Below are 12,326 nucleotides of genomic sequence, written 5' to 3'. Positions count from 1 at the left end.
GCTAGAGCTTAAAATTACTTGTTTGAATCTTTTAGCATGGATGTGTTTAACCAAGTATTCACTTTAAATACGGCATATGAAATTTGGTTAAAATTACAAGAGCTCCATGACGGCACAAGTAATGTTCATGACCAAAAACATTACCTAGCTCAACAAAGTTATGATTCTTTTAAAATGGATGATGATGAGCTTGTTTGTGACATGTATTCTCGTTTGAATCTAATTATCAATGAGTTCAATTCTATAGGATTAACAAAGCTAGGTGATGCGGACATCGTGAGGAAGGTCATCTCCATGCTACTACAAAAGAAATATGCAAGCATCATCACCATCCTTCACAACATGGAGGACTTGAGCACCATGACCCTGGCCATAGTCATTGGCAAGATAGTGGCATTTGAGATGTCACGTAAGATGGGTCACGAAGAAGCCTCTTCATCAAGCAAACGCAAATCACTCGCTTGTAGTGAGACAAGAAGATGAAGGGCAAGCAAGTTGAGACAAGCTCAAGCTCCTCAAGTGAAGAAGAAGAAAAAAAGATGAGGATGATGATGACGATGAATCAAGTGATGATGATCAGTCTTTCTCCTCCACCTCTGACCTTGATGAAGAATCAATCAAACTTATCAACAAGGTGGAGAAGATGATCCAAAGCCTCAATGTAAAGGGTGTGCCTATCCAAAATCAAGATTTCATTTTCACCAATCAAAGAAATGGGAAAAGGAAGAAAGGATGCTATTGATGCGGCAAGTTGGGGCACTTTGTGGAAGTTTGTCCAAACAAGCCCACACCCAAAACAAAGAAAAAGGCATGCAAAGACAACCCTCACATCAATAAGGTCATGGGATGATTCTTCAAGTGAAGAAGAAGACCACCATAAGAGGCGCGGTGTCACACCCAATTTTAAGGATAAAATTGAATGCACCAAACTCGTGTGCCCAGGGATCAGTCACATACACAAGTTGACAATTTATATAAAGTATCATCATGGTGTATCTTACATCACGATTAATAATATCACATTATCTTACACAACACAGCGGAAAGTAAAAAGATAGCTCTCTCGTGGAAGCTCCAACACAGGGACGGTCGACTGGTTGACCACAAGCTTAATAGTCCTCAGGAAACTCCTCATACACGTTGTCATCTGTTACCCATCTAGGATTTTTATCCAAATATTGAAAGTAAACAAGCGTAAGTACTTCCTGTACTTAACAAGATAACATGGGGTTATGAAAGCTCAAAAAGGTTGACACTGGTTTTCTGCAGTTAGCACTTTTAGTGAGTCAAGATTTTATCTTCTACTATTAGCAAGTTATGCTTAAGCTCTCATTTAAACCCACATAATTAGATATCAAAATCATTTGGGTCATATTATCATCGTATAACATCATAAATGAACAACAATAAAAAACCAGTTATTCTGTGAGTTTTCCTAGCCACTCGTGACCGTGAGCACGGCTGTTATAATAGTTTGTAACCCTCTGCAGAGGTTGTGCACATTCACCGCGAGTCATGATTCCCATATGCCCGGGTTAATTACTCCCATGTCACTGCCAAGGTGAGCGGACAGGGTACACTATGAAGCCATTTCATAGGTTTCTCAAACAAGTTAGGGCCGCTAGGTTTCCTCGACAGATAGATGTAGGAACCCCCCTTTCCTATGGCACATATCCATCGCGGCTATATATATAGGAACAGAGGTAGCCCTATACCCAACGTGGCAAGCCCCTTTTGCGCCATAAAAGTAACCTCTAACAAGCTAGAAAAGATCCTATTACTAAGCTAAAGTTAGAGCCATATGACTCTCATGGTTGCACTATCGGTCCTAGCTTTTGTCGACAGATAAGTCCTTATGGAGGGCTTAGGGCATCATGATCAAAGTCATTTGCACCTTCACCCTATGGATCAGTTGTTATAAAGCATGTTTTACCTTTAGTTCTATAGAACCTTTAACCATTGTATAGATCATGTTCAGTTAGAGCGCTAGCAATCTACCCATATGCAATTAACCCATAGGAGTCAAGGAAACATGTCATCAAATAACTAGGATGTCCTTATGGTTATCAAAGTTAGACACATGCACATGAGTGAATGATTAAAGTGAATAGGACATCAAGGTAGGCCCATGCTATACTTGCCTTAGTTAGCAAACTCCTGCTGGTCCTGCTGGTCATCGAAGAACTCTTGGTCTCCAACGTTCTCCTCACCGTCTAAACGCGACCAACACGGCAACATACAACATTCCAAAGGCATTCATGCAAAGCAAACAATTCTATAGTTAGAACAGTACACCAGCAGTATAGAAAACAAGATAAAAATGTTTATGAAAAGATTCTATGTCTCGCTATGATCATGTCAACGCGAAGTTCACAAAAAACAGAGCTAAAACGTGAAAATTATGATTTAAATGGGATTTCCTATAGCAATTTATTTAACTAAATCTAATCTCAAAATTTAAATGTTGCAAACAGGGTTAATAGTGGTATTAACAAGTAGAGAACTTAATTGCGAACCTAACGCGATTTGAACGGGTCAAATCGGAGCTATAACGACGATTTTATAAGCAACACAGTGCAATAGCATTTCTGTAAATAATAAAAATGTATTTTGGACTAAAATAGTATATTTTATGTTTTCAAAAGGGGAAAGCATACTCTGGAAATGTGTTTTGGACTGTAGGTTAAGACTTAGAAAAGCTCAGGGACTCATTAGCAAAACCGACTCGCGAAGGGGTATCGGCTTACATGGGCCGTTGGATCATGGATGGGTGGTTCGGATTAGATCTGGGGGGAAGAGAGAAGGAGCCGGCCGGGAACAGTGGCTCTGGCGGCGGTGCTGCCATTGCTGATGGCAAGAACCTCATCGGCACATGCGGAGCTCGGCCTACGAGCCACGGTGTGCCCATCCAAGAGCACCGGGGGATAGCGGGGGTGAAGGAGACCTCGGCCAGGCTGAGAAGGCGGCCGGAGGAGAGAGCCAAGGTGGCGGTCACCATTGCCGATGATGCGGAGCTCCATGGCGCACTAGAAAATGGTCATACAAGCCACCAAATGCCAAGGGAAAAGGTCAGGGAGAGAGAGGAGAGCACGGCGAATCTCACCACGGCTAAAATCGGAGACGGAGACGACTCAGGGACGGCGGACCATGTGGAGGGCAGACGGCGGATCACAACGCTATGGTGCGGTGGTTTCTGTAACACCCCGGTGTTACATTGTAATGTTTTGCTTAAACATTTCATAAGCATCTGAATTATGTGCATATGTGTATGACATAAAGTATAATTCGATGTTCGGCACTTGAAACAATCATACGAAACATGAGTCCATGGTTATGTTTCATATAATACTATGTAATCAAATTGTTCTAGAAACAAATAGGCTAAAGAACGTTTGGCTAACGGCGATAAAATAGGTGTGGTCGGACAAGGATAGCTAGTTAGTACCTCAAGTAGGTTGGGTTTGGATTTCGACGCAGAATCGTTCGATTCGACGCCATTCGCGTAAGTTTTGGAAGTGGTCGACGATGCCACTTTTGGCAAGCTCTGTAGGTTGGGTTTTGGAAGTGGTCGACGATCTGCATGGCACCAATTGAAGCTTTATATGGGCAGAAGTGTAGGACACCACTAAACTGGGTTGAAGTAGGAGACTGTGGGTACTTTAGGCCTGATTTCATAAAGAAGGCTCGAGAGAAAGTAAATATAATTCATGAACACTTGAAGGCAGCTCAGAGCCGGTAGAAGGCTTACACAGACAAGCGAAGAAGACCTTTGGAATTTGTAGCTGAGGATTATGTGTATCTCAAGGTATCTCCTATGAGAGGGGTACATCGGTTTGGTGTCCATGGCAAGTTAGCCCCTCGGTATGTGGGTCCATACAAGGTGTTGCAGTAGTGTGGCCCCGTTGCTTATTGTCTCCAACTCCCTGAAATTCTCTCGGCAGTTCATAATGTATTTCACGTCTCACAATTGAAGAAATGCCTATGAGTTCCTGAAGAATCAGTGGAAATAGTAGGACTTCTGCTCCAACCTAATCTGTCTTATATGGAGCATCCTATAAAAATCCTGGATGAGAAGGAGAGAGTGACCAGGAATAGTGTGATAAAATTTTACAAGGTGCAATGGCAAAATCATTCAGAAGACAAAGCCACCTAGGAGCAAGAGAGCTACATATTAAAGCATTACCCCCATCTCCTCTCTGGGTCAGATAGTTAGTTATTGCGCCAAATGTACTCCCTACCTCTTTCTCACACTAGGCACATGAAATCTTGGGTCGAGATTTTGTTTTAGGGGGGTAGATTTGTAACACCCCGATGTTACATTGTAATGTTTTGCTTAAACATTTCATAAGCATCTGAATTATGTGCATATGTGTATGACATAAAGTATAATTTGATGTTTGGCACTTGAAACAATCATACAAAACATGAGTCCATGGTTATGTTTCATATAATACTGTGTAATCGAATTATTCTAGAAACAAATAGGCTAAAGAACGTTTGGCTAACGGCGATAAAATAGGTGTGGTTGGACAAGGATAGCTGGTTAGTACCTTGAGTAGGTTGGGTTTGGATTCTGACATAGAATCATTCGATTCGATGCCGTTCGCGTAAGTTTTGGAAGTGGTCGACGATGCCACTTTTGGCAAGCTCTGTGGAGCGATCGGCTTAAGCAATAGCGTGATGTCATGACTGCGATGGATAGCTTAAGGTACCCTCTCACGCATCGAGCAAATAGTTTGGTGTTTGATGCCTCGTGTACGACTTTTTTAGCTGCTTTAAAAATCGTGCATGGCACCTAGCTGAGCTCTGGGCGCGGTCACCACCCCTGCTTGCTTGCCAGTGCCCCTATCATGCAGGCCACGTCCACTACTGCGCTGGCTGCGTTCCTCTGCCGGGTCTATGCATGGCTACGGCTCTGGCATTGCGCACTAGGTCTGCTGCCTCGCTGCCGGCCTCGGCCATGCTGCTGCCCGCCACAGGCTCCATAAGACCAGGCGGGCGCCCTCCAACGGCGAGCCAGTCACTCCTAGCACCTTGTAGCAATTCAGTGTATCCCTAGCTCCGCCTTACCCTCCTGAGCACCCCATGCACCGTAGCCATGACTTTGCAGCAGGCCAACCACCACCGCCGTGGCCGTGCCATTGCCGGGCGCCATCGCTGGGTCGGTGTGCACGTGGCCAGCTCTGCTCGTGCCACCTCCAGTCGTATCGTCAACATAAAGGTAATCGTGGGTAGTCACTGGAGCTCGTTAGCTTCATTGTTTGCTCCATTTTTGTTGACACTCATGGGAACACGCCCGCCACCGCAGGAGGGGAGCCATCGCCGGGGAGGGAGCTTGGGACTATGCCTCTGCTCACCATATCACCCAGTCATCGCGCGTTGTCTTCGAGGTACTCGTCGGCTCCCTAGCTAGGCCTAGTAGGGTTGGGTGGCGCCGGCGTGGCCGCTCGGTGCCTATGGCGTCACGCCAGAGCGCGCACGGCTGCCAGGGGCTTTGCCGCGAGGAAGATTGAGAAAGGGGAGCTTGTTGCTGAAAAATGGTAGACTGGTGAAATAGTGTCATAGTGTTCGCTGTAATTACTAAACCAACTAGGGGTGTCTGTGCATATTTGTCACCGCACATGGGTCTCTCCCATCGTGGGTCGTTGGCCATGGGCTGCGCCTCCGCGTGGGCTGTAATAACCCAAAAATCCATACACATAAAAATACCAACTACAAAAATTTTCTCAAAACTTCCATGTGATGATGAGTGTCATGTAAAGTAACCTAACCCAGGAGTTGCATTAGAAGTACCCAACCTAAGTCAACACATAAGCATAGCATATCATATGTTGATTATGATTATTTAATTTCTAACAAATAGATGTTGCATACATGTTAACTTAAATTGTGATTTGGATCTTCATTTGCCTTATGTTATGCTTAACAATTCCATTAAAGTAATAAACCATAAAATTATTATTAAATAAAATTCCCTAAAACTCCAATGAACAAGTTACCTCAGTTTTAAATTCAAATTCTAAACCAAATTTGAATTCAAACAATGGAAAGGAAATGAAAAACAGAAAGAAAAGAAGAAAGGGAGAAGAAGGCCTCACAGCCCAGCCGCTCGGCCTTGCCAGCCCAGCGCGCGCACGTAGGCCTAGTGAGCAGGCCCAGGCTACCGTAGCCACCCGCGCGCCCAGCCCCGCCAGCTACCGCTGCCACTTGGGCCTACGCGTCAACCGCGCGCTGTTCACTCGCACGCCCCTCTTCCCTTCGCCGCAGTCGCTGCCAGCGGACCCCGCTCGTCAGCCATCCCCTGCTCATGTTCCCCATGCCGCGCCCAACCATCAGCTGACCAAAGGTCGACAGCGAGTGCAGAGCAGGCCAGGGGGTCACGCTCGAGCCATGGCCTTGCCCCCCCCCTTGGCGCAGCGCCCACGCCAACGCCATGCCAACTACCCACGCCCCACGAAGCTGCTCGATGCGCTCGGCGTGATCCTCAGTCATCCACCATAGAGCTCGGAGCACCGGCTATAAGAGCCCTTGCCCTAGAGCCCTAGCGATTGTCCATCACCCGCCGCCATTTGGTGGCCATACGTTGTGCACCAGAACCAAGAGAGAGGAGGGAGAAGGGGAAGGAAGGAGAGGAAGAAAGCGCCAAAGCCACCGTGGAGGAGGAGGTCGTCGGAGCCAAAGACGACGCCAGCGTTTCGTCACCAACGCGGTTCAGCACGGCCACACCGGAGCTGCACGGCCTCGCATCGACACGGCATCGCCATCCAGTCTTCCACGCCACCCATGGTGAACTTTTTCCCCTCTTCCAGTCTCTCTCTACCACCGGACCTCACCATCGGCCATGGCGCTCCATGCCTGGAGCACGTAGGCTAGTGCCTTGCCTCAGCCACTAGGAATGCACGCACCCTCGCACACGTCAGTAACACACCGTGACCACCCCACCGGAGCCCGTAGCGCACCAGCGCGCGCATCGCCATCGGCACCGTGTCACCATGGCTGCTGGAGCCCCTAACGGCCACCTAGGAGACCGAAGCCCCGCTTGAGCCCTAGACGCCTTCGTCATGCACCCACGAACCCACCGGAGCCATCGACTGCCTAGCCTAGTTACTGAAGGGCCAGCGTGCGCGACCTCGCCACTGGCGGGCACCGCCGAGCTGCCAGCCGCCGTGGCCAACGCCTTGGAAGACCCTAGCCACCACTAGGACCCCAGGACCATGATCACCGTGGCCTAGGGTAGTTTTTCCTCTTCCTAGTTGGGCACCAGCCTCGCCATGGAGGCTCATCAGCGAAGCTCACCATCGATAGGAGCGCCGCCATGGGAGAAAGACAGGGGAAACATTCCCCCTCTCGCTGACACCCCTGCGTGAACTCGGTGCATATGAGCCGAGCAGAGAGGAATAGACAATGGACTCGATCCACCTTAGACCAGTCTACGGTCCATGGACCATGAACTTGGGACCACCGTGAGCCGAGCCCACGCCTACAGCCTGAACACAAGGCCCAGTAAGAGCCCACGGCCATGACGTGGCAGCGTCACAGCATGCCACGTGTCCGACCCGGCCTGGCCCAGACCAGCCCAACCCGAAGACCAACCGGCCTAGTTCAAACCCAGCCCGTATGGACCATTGACTGGTCAATGCTGACCGTTGACCTGGCCCCACCTGTCAGTGACATGGACACCCTGGACCCACTCGTCAGATGCTGACATCATGATGACGTCACGTGGGACCTGCATGTCAGAAGCCAGGACAGCCGAGGTGATGTCATGCTGATGTCACGCTGACATCAGCTGCTGATGTCAGCAGACCAGGCCCACATGTTAGTGACCATGACTGTTGACCATTGACCGTTGACTTGTCGTTGACTTATGTTGACTTTGACCGGACCCACCTGTCAGTGACCCAATAGCCTTTGGCCCCACCTGTCGGTGTGGACGACGTTGATGACGTCATGCCGATGTCAGCTAGGCCCCACCTACCAGCTTGGAACCGTGGTGCTGATGTCAGCAAGCCACGTGGACCAACCACAGCATGACACGTGTCAGCCCAGGATTAATTTAGCCTTTTGCATTTTCAGAAATAGATTTAAACTTCAGAAATTCATAACTAATTCATATGACCTCAAAAAAATACAAAACTAGGACCAAAATTCATCTAAAATCAAGCTCTATGTAATGAACCCATGTTTGAGTGCATTTGGCTCTTTTGAATTTTTATTGCTTCTTTGTGCTATTCTATAGACGTCGCTAACGCGACTATATTATGATCGTTTGCAGACTCGAAGGAGAAACAGACAGACGAGGATCATGAGTACCGTGAGGAGTACAGAGATGACTACACTGAAGGTGCCACATCCCACCCAATCTCGTAGCACCTATTACGCATGGCTTATATAGAACTGCTATCGCTTTACTTTACTGCTACAATTATATTATGCTAGGACTTACATGGTAGTATGCTTGCTTGAAAGCCTTTACCTTGATGCAACCTTACCCCTACACACCCTGCTAATAGGCTAGACACATGCTTGCTGCTATATATTTCATTACTTATACTTCTACTACGCTTATACTACGTGCGTAGTGGGAACTGGTGTTACCTAGACTATGGGGAGAGTGCTGCGTTTGTGACTTAGGTGTGTGGAGGGTGAGGGTTGTGTCGACCAAGTTGGAGTATATGACAAGCCTAGGGCAAGTCTTGCCATGGGGTGCTACCTGGGCACCCCTAGAATGGATACCTGTGGTGGGTAAAATGGTATATGAGGTGGACCTGGATGTGAACCTATGACGGGTGGAGCCTAGGATGGAGGTGCTGTGGTGGCACGGTAAATGGAAACCCTGATGGAGACATTCTGGCTTGGTCACCCCTAAGGACTTACTAGTACTCAGATTCACCAGGAAGCCTTACGTACCACTCGCCCTATATGGTGTGGGACGGCTGGACTACTTGGTAGGATACTGCCACTACTGCTAGGTTGATAGTGGACAGTGTAAGGAGGTACGGGGCGTGGAGGGTTTTCCCCCCACACCCTTCTGAGACTTCATGGAGACCTTGTGGACCCAGCTCATGACTCACAGTTTCAGCCACCCCAGACTTGACTTGGGGTGAACCAGGGCTGAATGGTAGAGTGGCATTATCCTAGGCTAGCAAGCGGTCGGAATCAGCCTAGTTGACGATGGTCAGCGAGGAAGGCGAATCTTGTGGTTATGTAAAACCTCTATAGAGTGTATGGTTGATCGATCGATACATGCGCTGACTTGTCGGCTATGGACCTTTCCTGGGTTTCACTTAAACTAGATAGTGAGATGAGTCCTTCTTTTCTTCCCCTGTGAGAGAGTGGCGGTCGTAGCCAGGGGCTACAGGCCTTGAGACAGTGCCGAGAGGGAGTTGGCCTATCGACTGAGCGATGGTATGGTATGGTATGGTGATGGTATGGAGATGGTGGTATGTCAATCCCAGGAACGAAACCTGGCTCGGGAAAGGGAATGGAGTGGAACATGTGTGGGAATGGTGTTAAAACTTGACAAAACTATTATTTACTTGATATGCTACTGCATAGGAAACCCCATCCTTATAGGTTTATTTTGCTTATATCCAACTTGCATCCAATTTCCACAAAGCAATGCTCATAGGGATGGGAGTAGCCAGTACAAATCGTACTGATAAATTTTGGCACACAGGTTCTGCTGAGGAGTTTAGCTCCGAGGAGTTTGATGGATGAGGGGTTCGTGCCTACGCTCGAGTTTGGCGATCTTATCTTCAAGCTGTTCTGAATGAATGCTACTTTTGATTCCACCAATGCGGCGATGTAATAAATTATGTAATTCTGCACTATTTGTACTCTGATATTATCGTTGTATGGATGTGGTATTCGACTGGAATTAGGGTAATATGATCTACAACGGTCTTATTACACTTCGATGCTGTAGATTTCCCTTCGCGGAAATCGAGGTCATTTTATGGGCCATGTCGTGGCCTGCTGGCACGCGCAGAGAGGGAAGGCGGCTGGGCCGCGCGCGTGTGCGCGTGGGCCACGCTGCGCTGACATGCGTTGCGCAGGTGCGGGCCAGGCCACGCGTAGTGGGCCGCGAAGCCAGGTTTCGTTTTTGTATTTTCTAGCTTAGAAATGCTTATTTAGTTTTAGTTATGAATCCAACTTCAATAAACCGTAGTAAATTGCGTGGTTGTCCAAAATTAGTGAGACTAATTTTGTTAGGTTAACAAAAATGCCATCTATTTGTTAGTGTAGCTAGTTCTTAGCTGGCTATTATGATGATAGGCTCATAAATTCTAATTAGAAAACTTAGCATTATGTAGATTAATGTTGGTAGGAATTCTTGTGGCAAATCGGTAACAGCTTTAGCTTTGAAATTGTTACAGTAGGTTCCTTAGGCCTTTATATACTTGCTGTAAAATTGGTAGCCGTAGAACGAGTTGCTTAATAGCGTAGTTATTATTCTTGCTTTATTGTATGTATCAAAAATCGGCATTAGGAGTAGGAATATTCGTAGTCGTCGTAAGAATGTATGTCACGTTCATACTTGTTAGTGGTGCTGGTACGTAGCTTAGCCTTAGTGGGTAGACCTTACTTAGTAGTTTAATAGATGTACTTTTAGGTGAAGAGTTGTTGTTGTCATCTTATTAAGCATTGCATCATCATTCCATGTAGATCACGAATAGGTAGACTTCATACCCGTCGACGAGCCAGAGTACGACGAGGTGATCAAGAATACGAGGAGGAGATCTTTGCACAGGAGGAAGCCCAGGAGCCTGTTGGTACTGACCTTGCTGACCCAGCACCTACCCAAGGCAAGCCCCGGTGCATAACCTCTATTTTTAAAGGATCACTGAATATATGTATATGCTATGCATTTACGTTGTAGGCATTTTATGGAAACTACATGCATAAATATATCTACGATGAGTCCTACTAGTATAGGTCGAGTAGCTGCTATGCTCAGGATATCGGTAGCATGAGTAACCTGCCGTTACTCATAAATAGGTGATTAAACTATGATATCATGATGAAATAATGGAAAGGTAAATAGTGACCAGGCAGGGATATGGATTTGGTACTAGTGGGTGTGAGGGGTTGTGTTCTGCAGCCAACAAGGCATAGCCCGGTTACACTTTTTCTCTGTCTATGTCAATTAAGGACCGATCGTTGCATATGACTCTAGGCAAGTCACAGATTATTGTCTCGAGCACATACTTGGGTATGGGCGTAGGGAAGGCTTGCTGCTCTTTTGTTGTGGATCCAACTCTTTTTGGACCGACTGATGGGAAGAGGAAGTGGTGGAGGTCCTTGCACCACACTGAGTCTGGGACTTAGGGGCGAAGGCTTGGAGTCCAAGTTTAGACGAGGACCTGGACACCCAGGACAAGAGAGTGGTGGGTTAGTCCTGCTTGTGCCTGGGGTACAAGCGGGGTGTGTGTCTTCGGGCACCTAGCTGGGCACATTGATTCGCAAATCGCCAGGCTATCCGGTACGGCTTGTCTGTGGTTTAGCACCATAGTAAGAACTAGAAGTGAAAAAGGAGCAGGAACAACTTTGATTGCTCAACCCTTGCTTGAAAGTAGAATAGGTGCTTATATAGATTGACTAGATGAAAACTTAATACGGCTGATAATAATAAAGCATCAATAAGGACTCACTATTAGTGTTGCTTTCTGCTAAAGAAAACCAACAACCATAAAGCCTAGCATATTCCTTGGAGTCGGGAAAGTATTCTCACTGGTCGGATAAGTCTTGCAAGTACATTGTGTACTCAGGGTTTATTTACCCCTGTTGTAGGTGATGCTTGAGGAGTACCTTGTGTGGAGGATCCTTCTGGTGGGCTCAGACAGAATCCTCGTTACATTATCGCTAGATGTTATCTTTTAATATTCTGCTGTTTATCATTCCACACTCTGTATTTGGTATTATAATAATGTACTTTTTAAGAAACTCTAATGTATGAAATGGACTTGTGTTGTAACTCGTTCTCATTATTGGATCCTTAGAAAAAATGTGGATCTTTCGGGTTCTCCCTCGGGGTGTGCCCGACGGACACCGCTTGCTGTAGTTGCTTTCGGGGTGCTTAGTGTCTGGTGGAAGATGAGTGCCTCCATAAGTATGCTATTTCAGGCGGTTCTGCCACAATTGGTACTAGAGCCAATAATGGTCACGAGTTCCATCACTCTTTTCAAAAACTAAAAATTTGACCAACAAAAGTTTTGCGAAAAGTAGGATGCGATTAAGTTAAGTTATATAAGTATAAGCCCTAGCTATATGGTATATCTAGGATAGCAGCACTAGTTTTGTCTAATTAGTTTCTGTAGGTACAC

This window comes from Miscanthus floridulus, chromosome 17 (assembly GCF_019320115.1).
Source record: "Miscanthus floridulus cultivar M001 chromosome 17, ASM1932011v1, whole genome shotgun sequence".
NCBI classification, from domain to species: domain Eukaryota; kingdom Viridiplantae; phylum Streptophyta; class Magnoliopsida; order Poales; family Poaceae; genus Miscanthus; species Miscanthus floridulus.
This window is presented reverse-complemented; position numbering follows the sequence as displayed.